General features: G+C 38.3%; 1 protein-coding gene across 4 annotated transcripts in view; it reads right to left on the bottom strand.

Moving 5' to 3' along the window:
* The window catches only part of MAP3K14 (mitogen-activated protein kinase kinase kinase 14), a 28,013-nt gene that overhangs the window by 11,834 nt on the left and 803 nt on the right, over positions 1-15,376 (bottom strand). Inside the window, exons 1-2 of one of the 4 annotated variants that reach the window (XM_072414634.1) lie at positions 4,352-5,354; positions 1,142-1,247 (exon numbers count right to left, since the gene is read on the bottom strand). The exons of 1 other annotated variant lie outside the window; for it this stretch is intronic. The gene's annotated coding sequence lies outside the window, so the exon portion shown is untranslated. Of the gene's footprint in view, positions 1-1,141; positions 1,301-4,351; positions 5,355-15,376 lie in introns of those variants that run through there. 2 more of the 4 variants (XM_072414635.1, XM_072414633.1) reach the window with 2 other exon arrangements.

Here is a 15,376-nt window from a genome sequence, read left to right as displayed (position 1 = left end):
TGGGGGCATATGGCACAACCACATTGTTTAAACTAGAGCAAAGTTCATAAAAAACACTGCTTGATGCACAACTAACAGCCTACCTCCTAAAAATAATTCTGGCATTAGTCTTCTGTGCCTGTCTATGACCTAAATCTATTGTTGGTATCCTTATTTGCTGAATGACTCTAACAAATCATGTCTGCGAATGAACTGTGTGCTTTGTCATTTGTGTTTGTGACCACATGGTTCAAGCAAGTTTGTGAAAGAGCCATAGAAGGTCCCACTGTGCTTGGCTAAATGATGAAGTTTCCTCTAAAGAATGTATGTTCATAAAAGTAATGTAGAAAGCTAAATACATGAAAATATTGTTAAAATATAGAGAGCCTCTGACCTCCATATCAGTGCTGATGACTCCTGATGTGATATAGGGATCAGGACAGCCTTTCCAAACCTTTTTTAACATGGGGAACTTTTGAAATAACTTTCTAATTTGCAGGGAATCCCTTTTCTTTAACCACTACTGTATATCCACAGCTCACAGGTCGTCGGTGGGGCGAATGTCACCCTTACAGATTGCCAAAAAATTATTGGTATTCCCTAATGTGATCTGAAGGGTATAAACTGCTCATGGCTCAAGGAACCCCTAATTGTAGAGAAAAACAGGACCAGAAGAAGATAACAAAGTGTGAACTATCAAATGCCCAAATTCCCACACTGGAATGGCAGGAAGGTAGGACACCAGAGAAATCTACCTTCTTTTTTATTGCAAAAGGGTACCATTTCTATTGACTCGTGTGAGTCCTTCTTATTTGCATTTCACAAATTCCTGAGCCATAAACAAAACACCTCTATGATGTAATGGCCAATGTTTCTATTCAGTTAAACTGTCAGTCAGTATTTTGTATGAGGTGGAGCGAGCACAGCCATACTGTTTTCACAATGTCACTCCCTGGACCTGCCTCCTCTAAAGGGGATAAAGTTCTTGCTGGATATATAATTGGATGTAATATTGGTTGTGTAAGAGTATCAGGTCTTCCTTATAGAGTCTTTAAAAGGAAACCAGTTTCCCAATTCTTTGAATTAAACAACTATGACACTTCTATAATGTGTATAATATTCAACTATGAATTTGTTTTGTTCAGCTGGATCCTGTTTGTACCTGTTTGGAGCATTTACAAAAATCTGTCATACCTTCCTGGAAAGTTAATTACGGTTTCAAAAGAAAAGTATAATGTGACTCCCCATTGCAGCTCCTGTCAGCGGTACTAAAAAAAAAAAAAAAAAATAATACAGCTTATGCAATAAAGTGTCAGGAGCAGCAATGACATTAAGCCAATAAAAATGTTTTTAACTGATCTCCACAAAGGTAAATCCCTGTTATTATGATGAAGTTTACTGTTGACATCACCTGGACCTGGATTAGAATTGTTGCACCAATAGGAAATATATATATATATATATATATATAAGCTGCCATTACTGAGATGTCATTAAAAAGTGTAGGCATTCTGAATCGGGCTTAGCAACCTTTTGAGTCACTGACTTGGAACAAATATTCAAGATGAGCTTTTACATTTCCCTAGCTGCATGCTTGTTCCTTATAATTGACCTACTAGAATTGTATTTCTTTTTAACATGGGGGAAGCCTTTAAAATAAGTTCCAGGTCTTCAAGCAACCCTTGCTATAATTACTATAACCACATCTCACAGTATATGTGAGGTGGTCAAGGGGATAAATGCCTCCTACATTGTTGGTCTCTGCGAAGAATTTGTGCCAGTTAAACTGACCTAAGAGATCCAAGCTGCTCATGGAACCCCTAGCAACCTTTGGAAGAACCCTTTGGAAAAGTCTTGGTTCTGAAGTCCCAGGATTGGCACTACAGCCCTGACGCTTTCTATTAAAAAAAAAAATAGCACTGGAAGCCGATATTTGTTTTTAGGGTTTACTTTTGATAAGGACAAACATTTGCAAGGCCCAATGGCTTGCTACTTGATAAAAGAGGCTGTTGTTATTAGTCCTTAAGGCAATAATTTTGTGAATGCCTCCTGATTCTAGTAACAGCTGCCACAGTGAATATTTTACATGCAGGGTTCTCCCCAGCCTCTTTTAGCCGGGCGCACCACCCAGCTGTTTTGGGTGGTTACTGAAGAGTTGGGTCACAATAGAGGGGCTCCCACCAACCTACGATTTCTTCCCACCCAGCTTAAAAAAAATTCTGTGTTGAACACAACATATTTATTTGTTAATATTGCTAGAGGTTGTTCTTACATCTTTGTGTGATCTGGCAATATGATCCGATCCAGAGATGCTGGCCAAAAAAAAAAAGAGTCTAAATACATGTACCCTATGAGATCTAATAGCAATCAAAGCCAAATAAACTGAAACCAGATGAAGCAATATTTAACAGGAGTGAGGCTTCAAACTTATGTTACATGATACTGTTCTGCACATGATATAGTTCTGCTACCTTCCTGTCTGGAGGTCCATTCTGATGCTGGAGATGATTATTCATGAAAACTTACCATCAGTGTAGTCGTTCCACAATCTTATTTATTGATCTGTGGTAACAGAAAACTAAAAGGCAGATCACCATCTACCACTATGGCCTAATTATTGTAGTCCCTGCAGCAGGACACCCTGGTCCTCTCCATAGAACAGACTGCTTGGCAGGCGGCCGAGCAGCATGTCTGTACAGCTATTATTCCCAAAACTCACAACAATATCTAATGATCAATTCAAGCAGTAATAATTGAGCACAGGCCAGATGAGCTTTAAAGGTGATTCAATAAACCTGGCAACATTTAGGATTTAACTAGAAGATCGTATGGGTATTGTATAGGAAACAAGGAAGAACCAAGAGCCTTCTGCAAAAATTTAGAGATGCAGATAATCCAGATAAACCAGGGTGTGTCCAGAAATCAATTATAACTCGAAATATGATGAAATACACGACTGCATGTTAAGAGATCGGTTTTACTGGAAGTGGTAGGCTGGCATTATATCCAAGGGTTATTAAATCTAAAATATTTTCTCATGCCTAATAAATGTCCACCCAAGACGACTTGATATGATTTATGTTTTTATCTGGACTTCCTTATTGATGGAACCAACGTGAATGCAGAGACTGGATATTACAAAACCTATGCAGGGTTTCTGCATTATATTTCTGGTCTCCCAACATTCAAATCGACAACCTCAATCAATGTAAAAAAAATGTATTTAGGCACAGGAACAAAACATATTAAATTGTAATCTACCCGTCCTTGGATATGATGATAGCCTTAGTTTTCTTAAGGGCATTACTAATTTACCATATTGCATCAATATATTATCACAAAGTTAAGACTACAAAACAGCTTCCTTCCTCCTTGAATCCAAACATGAGAATGATTCAATTGGCTGGCTGAGTGAATATGGTGAAAAACCACAAAAGACACCCAATCACATACAAGGAAATGTAAAAAATGAAAATGCTTGCATGTGATTGGATGGCAAAAGTCTGGAAAGCTTTACTCTACCCCAGGGGTGCCCAACAGGTGGATCACGATCTACCAGTAGATTGCAAAGGCAACGCGAGTAGATGGCGGAGCCCTGCCTTTTAAAATAAACTCTACCGTGCACAGGAGTTAAGTCAAAATATCGTTCCACCATGACTGCTGATCATTTGGAAGTCTATTTAAGGCTGGCTACCAGCAACTACTGTCTGGACCATGCAACTTGGCTGATTACATTCAGTTTAAGACGTCATCCGAATAAGGTAACGGACGAAAATGTACAGAATTATATTGTGCCATCTGTGTTCATGCTTTTATGCAAGGTAAATATTTTATAAAGTATACTAGATATATATAAATAAATATATGGATAGCATTTTTATTGTTGGTAATTCATTTTGACTTGATCGAGCCAAAAAAGTGTGGGCACCCCTGCTCCACCCACTCAGCTAAGTGAAAGTTGATCATTGACTTTACTGTGTGAATAGCTTATACTGCCCCATTAAACAAACCCCAGCACATGCAGACAGAAAATGATAAGCAAACAGGCATTTCTGGCACTTATTAAACAGATTTAACAGAACGTGTGTGTGTGTGTATATAAATATATATATATATAATACACACACATGCATAAACATACATAATGGGCTTACTAAAAGGGAACAACATAAATGAAGTTCATTGATAGGGTTTAGTTCATTGATAGGAAAATCTCACATTCACAGCCTTAGAATTATCCTGGTGCCTTTATTTTCAATGACTGACTGGTTCACCATCAGCAAATATCACACAGCTCACAAATTTACCTTTATAAAGTACATATCTCATTGCTGCATATTTTCTCCATTGTAGGTAAACCGATATAACATACCTATTTCTCACATATCAATCCCATAATGCTCAGCCGGTGTATCCGTAACATCTGGACCCCAGTACATTATATAGATTCTATACAATGCAAAGATATTAGTGTTCACTGCAAGCAGAGATGTTTTATCCTGTGTACTGCTGACAGCAGGGGTAACAGGTATGTACCAAAGCAACACAAAAAGAAGAATAAAAACTCTGATGCAGTTTTACCCTACAGACACTTTGCGATTTATTTATGTAAATTCAGAGACTTACTTCAGAGACAGCTGACTGCAGCCTCCATATGCCTGAAACTGAAGAGTTAGAATACTATATTAACACTGTGTATATAGCACTTTCGGTTTCTGTAGCAAGGTCAGCCAAGCCTGCCAGTAAGAGAACCTCCCTTTTCCATGCTCGCCTGTCTCCTCCTCTCTGTATCCCCTATCCTGCACCCCTCTTCCCGGTAATTCACAACCCATGCCAGATAATCACATTGAGCTTTTCCTTTGTCTGCTTTCATCATTTCTTCTCCATTTTGTTTAACATCATCCTTCATCTTTGTTTTTGTTTTCTCTTTGGTAACAGGTTTGTTGTTGTCTGTGGTTTCACCACCTGTAATCACAGTAGATAATTGTAATCTATGTGGGCCACAATGCTAGAGGGATTGCAATGATTTTTGTACAAGAAAGCAGAACTCTGGCCTCATTTTTATGTACGATCATACAGCTTATTCTACATTAATTACAAACTTTGAAACCGATAATGAGCACTTCTGTTACCCACAAGTGCTTCTTGTAGCTAGTAAGTGCAACCCTACCCTGTGCAAATTATTGCTACGAATTGCAACCCTTATCAAAATCCGCCAATCCTTTCTGGAAGCCTCAAGTCCCATTACCATTGCCACAGCTTTGATTACCCGCAGCCATTGCTATGATCGCATTCATCCCTTATCTGAAGTTCAAGCAGGCTTGGCTAACTGGATCAAGCTCCAGCAAACCACAATTCCCAGCAACCTTGGCAATGGGAAGGCTTATATGGGCAAATAATGCCTAGCGCTGACAAATAGGTCAAACCTACATATGTGCATGTGTGTGGCCTCAGAAAAGTAGGTTCATTCCAAGGTCAACCGCCACCGTTACCTGAGCGTTATGTGCATACAGTACTGTAGAGATAAATACACGCTTTATTATGTGCGTGATTATCTGGGCATTTGGCTATACATATACATCCATTGCACGGTGAATGGCTACGATAGGCAGCATTTCCAACCGTCTGGAATATGAAATTACAGTGTTAATAAAGAAATGTGAGCCACACCTTCTGCAGCCGCCTTCCTCCCCCTCATTCTCTATCACACACTCTCTCTCTCTGTGTAGATCTGTGCTTCTTGAGAAATGTTTTCTTGCCATTCTGGAAACTGTATAGCTGTAACAAACAGGAAGCAGGAGGCAGCATGCTGACTCTGGCATCGCCTGCCACAAGTTTCATGGGACCCAAAGGTCATGATCACCAAACACATGCAAGTGCCACGCATGTAAAATGCGATCACATCTTCCAGGGGAAATGCATCATAATGATCAGTTTGTGAACTGCCAGCGAACAGATGCAACAGATTGCTTTTTAAATAGACCGTAATAATGTTCTGTCATATGTTTTCTTTTTTTATTTTCATGGTACTGGCTTATTGGCTTTTTTAGATAATTTTTCTGTCTGTACCCCAGTACAGAATTATTAATATTATTAAACAGGATTTATATAGCGCCAACATATTACGCAGCGCTATACATTAAATAGTCTATTCTATTCCTGTTGTGGTGATGACTTCCAGGTTTTCCATCATTTTCATTTGTGATGACTACATTAGAGAAAAATGCAGCAGGGACACAAACAGCAGTACAAACCAGGCAGGGTTGCCGATCTACACTATCAAAAACAAAAAGTTTTGCTTCGAGAAAAAGAAATCCTGATCTCTCCATTAAATTGTCTTTTTAAAATGTCTGACTAGTCTACTTTCTGAATGTACCATAGCCCCCCCATCCTAGCATTGTAGACTGGGGCTCGCATATTCCACTCCAAATCTGATCTACTATAAATTGCTAGGTTTGCAGGGTGATAATCAACACCACCTGTGTCCCTCCTCCAGACTCTGCACTTCTATAGTGTGTGCAATGTGTATGTGCAGCCAGGCGTGTTTGTAAGATTAATCACTGAGGACTGCAGGATATCCTTCTAGTGTGACTCACTCAGCCTGGGCCTCCGACTGACGCTTTTCTAACTCTATTCAGGCGAAATACTACAGACACCACTGAACAGTTTTTTCTTTGCCGTACAAGAAAGGACTGATTGATGGTAACCTGAAAGTGAACCTGGCTTGGCCTAATTCATTTCAAAAGTAGTAGTTTATAGTGAACTAGGCTTGAAATGTATGCCTGAGATCTGAAACCTCTTTTCGGTAGTAACTTGAGGCTGATCAAGGGTCCTTCTGGCCAAATCATGATTAACTGCTACCCCATTCTGACACTAAAACCCAGGACCTCTCTTGCAGCTGGTGGTGCTCCTGGTGTCTCCATTAAACTCAATCAAGTGAAAACCACCAAACCACTAGCAGCCGAAGTACAAAGGTACACTGAGTTATACTCTTTCCGACTCCCCCTTCAGGATTACATCGCAAGAGCCTGACTTTTCTTAAAATATCACGGCTTCATAGTCATAAGTGCCTACTGCCTCTTGCAAACGTCCTAACAATACTTCTGCTTGTAAACATGCCAACAATACTTTAACTATCTTGTGCATACCATCTACCAACTTCACTGTCATTTGTTACTAGCAATTTACTCAGCAACTCCAACCCACTACCAATATAAGTCTCTGTGATGTCCCCTGAGGAGGCCTACATAGCGAAACACGTCGGGAACTTTGAGTTTGACTCATTTGATGTGGTTGTTTGACCAAATTTATGACTTTGGAATATGATCAGTTACGCTATGTATTGCATGCTTATCACAAGTAGTTGAGCTTTGTTGAGTTCTGAAACGTTAAAAATACATATTATTTCTCACACAATTGTTGCTGTAACAAACCGTATTTTGTGTTTGCTTTCACTCCTATTTTTATGTACCTATCTAAAACCAGGCTTGGCAATACGTTTATTACCTTGATATACTACATTTTGGGGACCAAAAACCCATATAGGATACTAATATTATGACAGTGTGACATGGGAGGATTAGACATGATTTACTAGCAGTATCTTTATGGTTTAGCATGGTTTCCAGTAAGAGCATGCAACTGAAGTCTTTGAGCCCAAATCATCTACTGCAGAATGTGCAGAAGGAGAACTGTTAAACGTGGTGCCAAATGTAATAATAACTTCATTATACGTGCAGCAAATGTCATGGGTTTCTCATTTAAGAATGGGAAATCCATTATTTTGGAAAGGCAGCAAAACCTGTGAACACGTGGGCAATTGTGTGTATCATTAATAACACAATACATTTGAATATCGAAGTTTACTTGGGAATGACACATTATACACTTGAATCAAGACCAACAACCTTCAAGTACCAACAGAAACCATTTTTTACTTGTTCACTAAAGGATACTGTGTACAGTATACAGGATACAGTATAGTGATACTTGGCCCAGCCTTGTATAGTTTAAAATAACCTCCAGAAGATTTTCTTTATTTTATATGACTTCATAGTATTTATCTGCAGACTCAGGTGTACAGATGGCAGTGTTCTCCCCAGCCCGTTTTAGCTGGGTGCACCACCCAGCACTTTTAAGCAACCACCCAGCTGTTTTTGGGTGGTTACTGAAGCGTTAGGTCACAATTCAAGGGCTTCCACCCGCCTAAAATTTATTTATACCCGGCTTAAAAAAAAATCTGGGTTAAGCACTGGATGGGATAGAGCAGTTATGGTATAGGGTACCCAGTTATAGTTTTGTTATCACTTAGCCTGTGATAGGACCACTATATACTTGAAATACTTTTTAGGTCTTTGGGAACCTTTGCTATAATTACTATAGCCACAGCTCACAGTATATTAATGTAATGGTCAGAATGTCTCTTACATTGCTGACCAGTAAGGAGAATGTCACCCTATTTGATTTTTGATGCCAGTGGTAACTGACCTGAGAAGTACAAATTGAACGTTGTGCAAGGAACCCTATTTGAGAAGCACTGTCCTATCGGGTCTCCCTTTTCTGGCTACATATGAGGTATGGGTAACACTGTTTTTTTGCTTAGCATAGTCTTGAACTTGCATGTAATAAGTCGATGACAAGAGTTTGTATATTTTTTGCATATGTGTACTTCCTTTAACTGAAACATTTGTCCTTGGACATGCAGATTATATTTTGGCAGCATCCAAACAGCAAAGGGTGGCTTATCTTTAAACAAATAATAAGTGAAAGTAGGGTGGAACGTCTTGGGTCTGAGAAGTTGTTTGCTATGACTAGTATTACCATTTCCCTAAGAATTTTTCTACACGTGCAGACATATTCTGTGAGACAAGAAAAACAATGTGCAGTATGTAGTCATCTATTCAGATATGATCTTCCAGTTCTGTGATTTCAGTAAAATTTGCTATGGTTTAATTGACTCGTTATTCTCTTTACTGACCGCTCTGTGTGGTTGCATACACACGCTAGGTGGCTGTTCTAAGCCGAATGATCTTAGATGAAAATCTAATGTGTGTACAGTGGTCGCCCAACATCGTTCATCAATCAGTCCTAGCTTATCAGTGAAGGACCAAGCAAAGACAATCCCTGTACTCTCTTATGTAGGAGCAGCTTGGTGCCCCTTGCTCATCTCTGCCCTCCACTTATCACAGAACTGAATAGCACCAAGTATTCATCGCTCATTCATTCTCCTTTCACTGGAAATAATCAGAAAAGATAGTTCACAGCAACAGAAATCCAATGTCTGCACAATGCCTAAAACTATAAATATTCCAATGATAAAAATAAATCATTTTTTTAATATTATTCTCTTACATTGTGAATGGGGTCTGTTTAGAGTAAATTATGTAATTAATAAATGTATTTTTCCTGTGTATAGTTTTTAATTATATATGAACATGCTGCAGCCATATTTGCTCATTAATTATACTTTCTCCTTTGTAGATTGTTGAAAATACACACTACTTACACTACTGTACAGAAACCTAAATGTCAGCTCTGCGTTATGGTATAAAAGTTGTATTCAGTACATCGCTGTAATACATACACATCTACCTATGTTGCTAAAAAAAAAGAAGTGCCAGAAATCCACTCCTAACCTTCTCTAGTGATCTGACAACGTTGCTTCTGCTGCCCTGAAATCACAAGAAGTGTTGTCAGCCCTAACTGAGCCCTTTTCTTTTGAACAACAAAATGCCCCTCTTTATCTTAAAGAGATGAGAAGAGAGGTTCTGAATTCCTGCAAAAGAGGATGCACTGACCACATTGCATGGGATTTCTAGGACGGGAGGGAGCTTTGTCAAAAATTCTGCTATTGATTTTTTTCCCTCTCTTCTTTCCCTCTTTTTGATTCTCCACCAGAGAATGTTTGGGGAACATCAGGCTCTGTTTTATAAATAAACCCTACAGGCTATGTGAGCATCAGACTGCATTTAAATTCCCTACTCATTGCATATAAAGCTAACATAAACATAATAATAATATTATTAAAATAATAATAACATAAACAACACAATAACCAACCTATTTAGGCAAAGACCAAAAAGCCTTCTGTAAAATAGCTTGTATGTTTTCATGTTGACAGAAGCTTTATACATTAGATATTAGTAATTTGTCAGAAGCCATTCTTTAATTAAAATAAATAAAATTATATTCTGTATGTAATGCAGCAATTAAGGTTATTATAATCAATGGTGGATGCCTCTGATCTTTCTGAACATATCATAAGTACCGTATATGTCCTTCAGATCAACTCAGTTGTTGCTTTAAGTTTCTGCAGCTTGTCTCTGTGTGGTTTGCAATTGTTGCTTTAAGTTTCTGCAGCTTGTCTCTGTGTGGTTTACCTGATAAAGTTGATTTGAATACAACTCACCATTTACATGTTGTACTTCCAACAGTTGTGGCCAGTAATGAAACTTTTAAAAGCTTCTACAAAAATGTATTTGTAAGAACAGTCATCTGCTTGTTTTACAAATATTTCTCCTCTGTTTCAGACCGGGCGGAAGACATTTCACCAGGTGAATGAAAGTCTATATTTAAACTGTCATGGTGACCAAAAGAGTATCAGGTAGGAATGGTGACAATAAAAAAGGGCGGGTATATTAATGCATTCACTGGTTTATTTTATGCCAAAGTGTGTTCCCAGCTCCACCCACCTGCTAAATCATCCCGTAAGAGCAACTGGAAAGGCAAAGTTGTTTTGTATGTATTTGGCAGTGATTTAACTAATGGAGACCTTAAGACAGTCCTTTACTTATTCTTATACAAGAAGAACCCTTGAAAAAATGTATAGGTCATAGAGAATGGATTATACCTACAGCTCACAATACATTGGTATGATTAGAAAGTTGTAAAATGTTCTCAGCAAAATTAAAGAACATGAAATACCTAAAGTGTCTGATACCAAGGGCTGACCTTTTTTATTTATTAAAAATAGTTTGTAATACTAATATTAAAATAAATCAGTGACTACCCAACTGAAATGCAGTAAAAATGTTTGTGTCCCCATACAGAAGTGGTCAGTGTAGAAGAAACCCCTTTCATTTAATATTTGGTGGTCAGTGTGAGTTGTGATCAATTTGCCACTTCCTATTGTTTCAAGAACCCCTAGTAATCCTTGGAACCCAGGGATTTAATAGAACCCTGGTTGAGAAATGATAACCTGATATAGTAAAAAATATAGTGAAATACCAGAAATATGTGGACTAACTCTTTAAACTCACAGGGATTAATTTTCAAAATTTAGAAAACAGTTGCAAGCAGTTTTTGCATCAAAGATACTCACTCAAGTTTTTGTTTTATCTAGCAACCATCTAGCTAGCATACATATGTGTAAGAAAAAAAAGATAGGAGGTGTGAGTGGCCAGTTTTTGCCCTAAGCCTCACAAGTAATAAGCTACGTACAGACTTCCAATTTTTATCGTTGGTAAACGAACGATCCTGCACGATATCTGCGAACGATCGCATGGCACCGATCCTGTACCTACAGATAACGACACGATCGTTCAAAGATATTGTACACACGATAGATGCGATCGTTTGAACGATACAGGAAGTGACGTGCACCACAGGAAGTGAGCGAACGTTCGTTCACCGCGCATGCTCAGACCATGGACGATCACTGAACGACCGTACACACGATAGATGGTCAACGATCGTCGTCCAATCCGATCCGCCGGTCCGGTCGTTCATTTCCAACGACTATCCTCGTTCGTCGGCGTCGTTGGTTACTTTTTTTACGAACGATTTTTGGCCAATCGTTTGTTCGTCGTTCATTTCCAACGATAAAAATTGGAAGTGTGTACGCAGCTTTAGGAGTTTATTGCATGAGACAATTATTTGTGGTGAAAATCTAGCTTCTGCATTAGGGTTCAAGTGGCTACTTAAGGCTTTGTGAACATTTCGGGTGAAAGTCTAGAGCTATCTCAGATCTCCTCTATTATTTGGTATTGGGGAAAATGCAGTCCAGGTTCCCTCCTCTTTCCATAGAACAAAACTGTTCTATCTATACAGTGCTCATGCACGTCTACAATCAATTTCATGCTATGGCTGTTGAGTGGAGGTCGTCGTAACAGAAAAGGATCTCCAGTGGCTGGTAAATATCCCAAAACCAGCTGGTCACAAACCACAATTTTATTGATCAGTCCTCTAACATGCTTATTGTTAATTTGTATCATTTAAAGATCTAAAGAGCTCTTTGTATAAAAGTTTCAGGAAGGTTTTTTCCTCTCTGACAATTACTGGGCATGTATGTGATAACAGCTCACAGCAGATATCTTTTGTGATACGCAGAATACCAACAAGGAAATAGATATGAATTTAGCTTGGCAACAAATAACAGTCGAGTTTACTTAAGAGCTTAATAAATTCTTCTAAATTCTTTGTGGTAGATTTGTTAAAGCAGTAGAGAATGAATTTTGATTACCTTATTGTGTAATATTAACAAAACCCGGAAAAACAGATTTTGAGCATGCACATGATGGGATAGAAGTGCAAAACACATCACTAGTTTACCAGTGTGTGAACATTCTCTATTTTAGTCAATCAACTCCATTGTTTATACTCAAACCAGGCTTCTTTGCATTAAAGAAGACCTTGTAATCATATATAGGGACCCTGCACCTTTCTGATATGCAGCATGTCAAATGTTCTGATTGTATGTATTCCTACTTTATCAATCACATTCACAGTATTCACAGTATTCACAGTGTGAATATATCTTCTACAATCAGCAATAAAAATCTCACAGTGGTCGTAACCCAATAAAACAAAACTTTGGCTTCAGCTGAAATTTATGGATAATCTATAGTCTAATATTTTATTAATATTATTATTTAGGCAAAATATATCTTACCTTGTGTAAATAAACTTCTCAGTGTATTGTTAATGTAATTAAAACTTTGTAGATACTTTCCACTTATTTATATTCAGCGGACAGCCATATTTGATCCTTACATCACTTAGCAGGGCTTATAGTGATGGAGTTTTTACTCTTCCTCTTTTTCAGTTAAACTCATCAGTCTGCTCACACATAATAAAAAATATTCATTGTGACTACTCACTTTGGGCCTGATTTAATAAAAGTTTTCCAAGGTTGGAGAGGATACACTTAGCTCAGTAAAGCTGGATGATCCAGCAGACCTGGTATGGATTTCTTAAGTAATTTGCTATTTGTTTGCAAATGTTTTTAATTCTGGACCAGATCCATTCCAGGTTTACTGGATCACCCAGTTTCCTTGCTGAAAGTGTATCCTCTTCAGCCTTGGGGAGCTTTAAAAAATCAGTGCCATTATCTCAATTCAGTATGAAACTTTACTAAGTCCCTGTTAGATGAATGACTGTTGGAGGAGCAACGTACGTATGCGTGCATGAAGTGCAATCTTCAAAATACACGTTACTGCACAATAAGCATGTGCAACATAAACTCCCTGAGAATAGACTGTAACTTTTTTTTAAGAACTATTTAGTACTAGTTGATATTTAAGCAACCTAATGGCTAGGTGTACAGGTCCCCCTCCTACCGGCCACAGCACCACCCCTTCCCATGTGTTGCATATATCCATAGTAAGTATCATAGGCTGGGGGAGAGGACATAACCTGTAAGTGTCAATGAGAAAAATAAGGTCAATGACTCACTAGGTAATAAAAGGAGACCTGTCATGAAAATTAGGTTTTGCTGTCATCTTCTCCTTCTGCTAATGCTAGTCACCTGTTTGTTATACTGATCCTCTTGCAAGAATTTTTAGATTGAGGGTGATCAGGATTCTTTTCCAATTTTTTGTAATAGCTGTATGGTTTTAATACTCACTGTGACATATGAGAGGATCGTAGTAGTTGATGATAATTATTCATCATAATAAAAATATTTTAATTCACCAACCCAGAACAGTTATGCAGATAAGGAATTATGTCTTTAATACAACTTTTCTCATCTCAAGGCCAACAATAAATACATTTTTGTGAAGAAGATGTATATTAGGCCTGGATCAGGATAATAGCCCCCCCCCCCCCCCCAAGTGGCAATAGAGGTTTTCTACGACTGCAAAATTCATCCAAAAGACACCTTGTGCTTGTTCACTTATACATTTATATAGTCTACATATAATCAGATCATTTGATTACAGATAGACATTAATCAAATGTTTTTTTTAATTGCTTTTTCCATTTTGGGACTCCAGTGGTAAGGCATCATCATTGGAAATTATGCCTCCACCATGGAGTTCTACTCCTCTTATTGCATCAGAAGAGTTGCATACATCCTCTTGCAATTCCATATTATAATATTATTTATAAAATCATATGAGCAGAGTGAATTCCCTCCAGAAACAGTCAGGACTGGAGGATGGAGCTGGCAAATGAAATGTGGAGGTCTTTTGCCCCCAAGAGATGCATGTGGGATCTGTGTGCAATTCACTCCTCATTGAAACGTTACAATGACTTGCCCCACCAAGTCATTTTCCAATAATCATGGCATCAGACATAATAAAAATATACTGGGATCAATAAGATAACAAGTTGGTTCATAGAAAAGAATGATTATGTTCATAATAATAAAAGTTTCTGGCTTTAACAGAACAAAGATATTTCAGCATCATGTGGAGTTTTTATCCTTCACACAACTAACTGACTTTCATCATAGCATGCTGCAAACTGACACTTTCGTGTACACAAAATATACTGCACAGCTATACAGACCCTAACACTTCACTAGATAAAGACAGATTACAAATAAACCACATACAGTATAAAATGATAAATGCACACAAGTCTCATAGGCAAAGATGAATTGATTTACGAAGAGAATCAAAGCTGGCCATTTTTCAAAGAGAACGTTAACATGCATGAAAAATGGAAATAAAATGTGTTGAAAGTGAACACCGCTTCAACTTATTCACTTAGCAAGAAAAACATTCACAGAATACTGAATAAAATAAACATCTCTACTCCTAATAAATTAAATCTATATTAAAAGTAAAGAACAACCAGAGGGCTCCAGCAAGATGCCCTTTGTTGTTAAAGTGGGCACAGAGGGCCCCAGCAAGATGTCTGTTGTTAATAAAGTGGGCACAGAGGGGCCCAGCCAGATGCCCTTTGTTATTAAAGTAGACACAGAGGGCCCCAGCAAGATGCCCTTTGGTATTAAAGTGAGCACAGAGGGCCCCAGCCAGCTGCCCGTTGTTATTAAAGTGGGCACAGAGGGCTCCAGCCAGATGCCCATTGTTATTAAAGTGGGCACAGAGGGTTGCAACCAGATGCCTTTTGTTAATAAAGTGGCCACAAGGGGCTTTAGCAAGAAGCCCATTGTTAATAAGGTGGGCTCAGCGGGCTCCAGGAAGAGGCCTGCTGTTAGAGTGGTCACATC

This window comes from Pyxicephalus adspersus, chromosome 6 (genome assembly GCF_032062135.1).
Source record: "Pyxicephalus adspersus chromosome 6, UCB_Pads_2.0, whole genome shotgun sequence".
Lineage (NCBI taxonomy): Eukaryota > Metazoa > Chordata > Amphibia > Anura > Pyxicephalidae > Pyxicephalus > Pyxicephalus adspersus.
The sequence above is the reverse complement of the archived record's forward strand: the minus strand, read 5'-3'. Positions and strand labels throughout refer to the sequence as shown.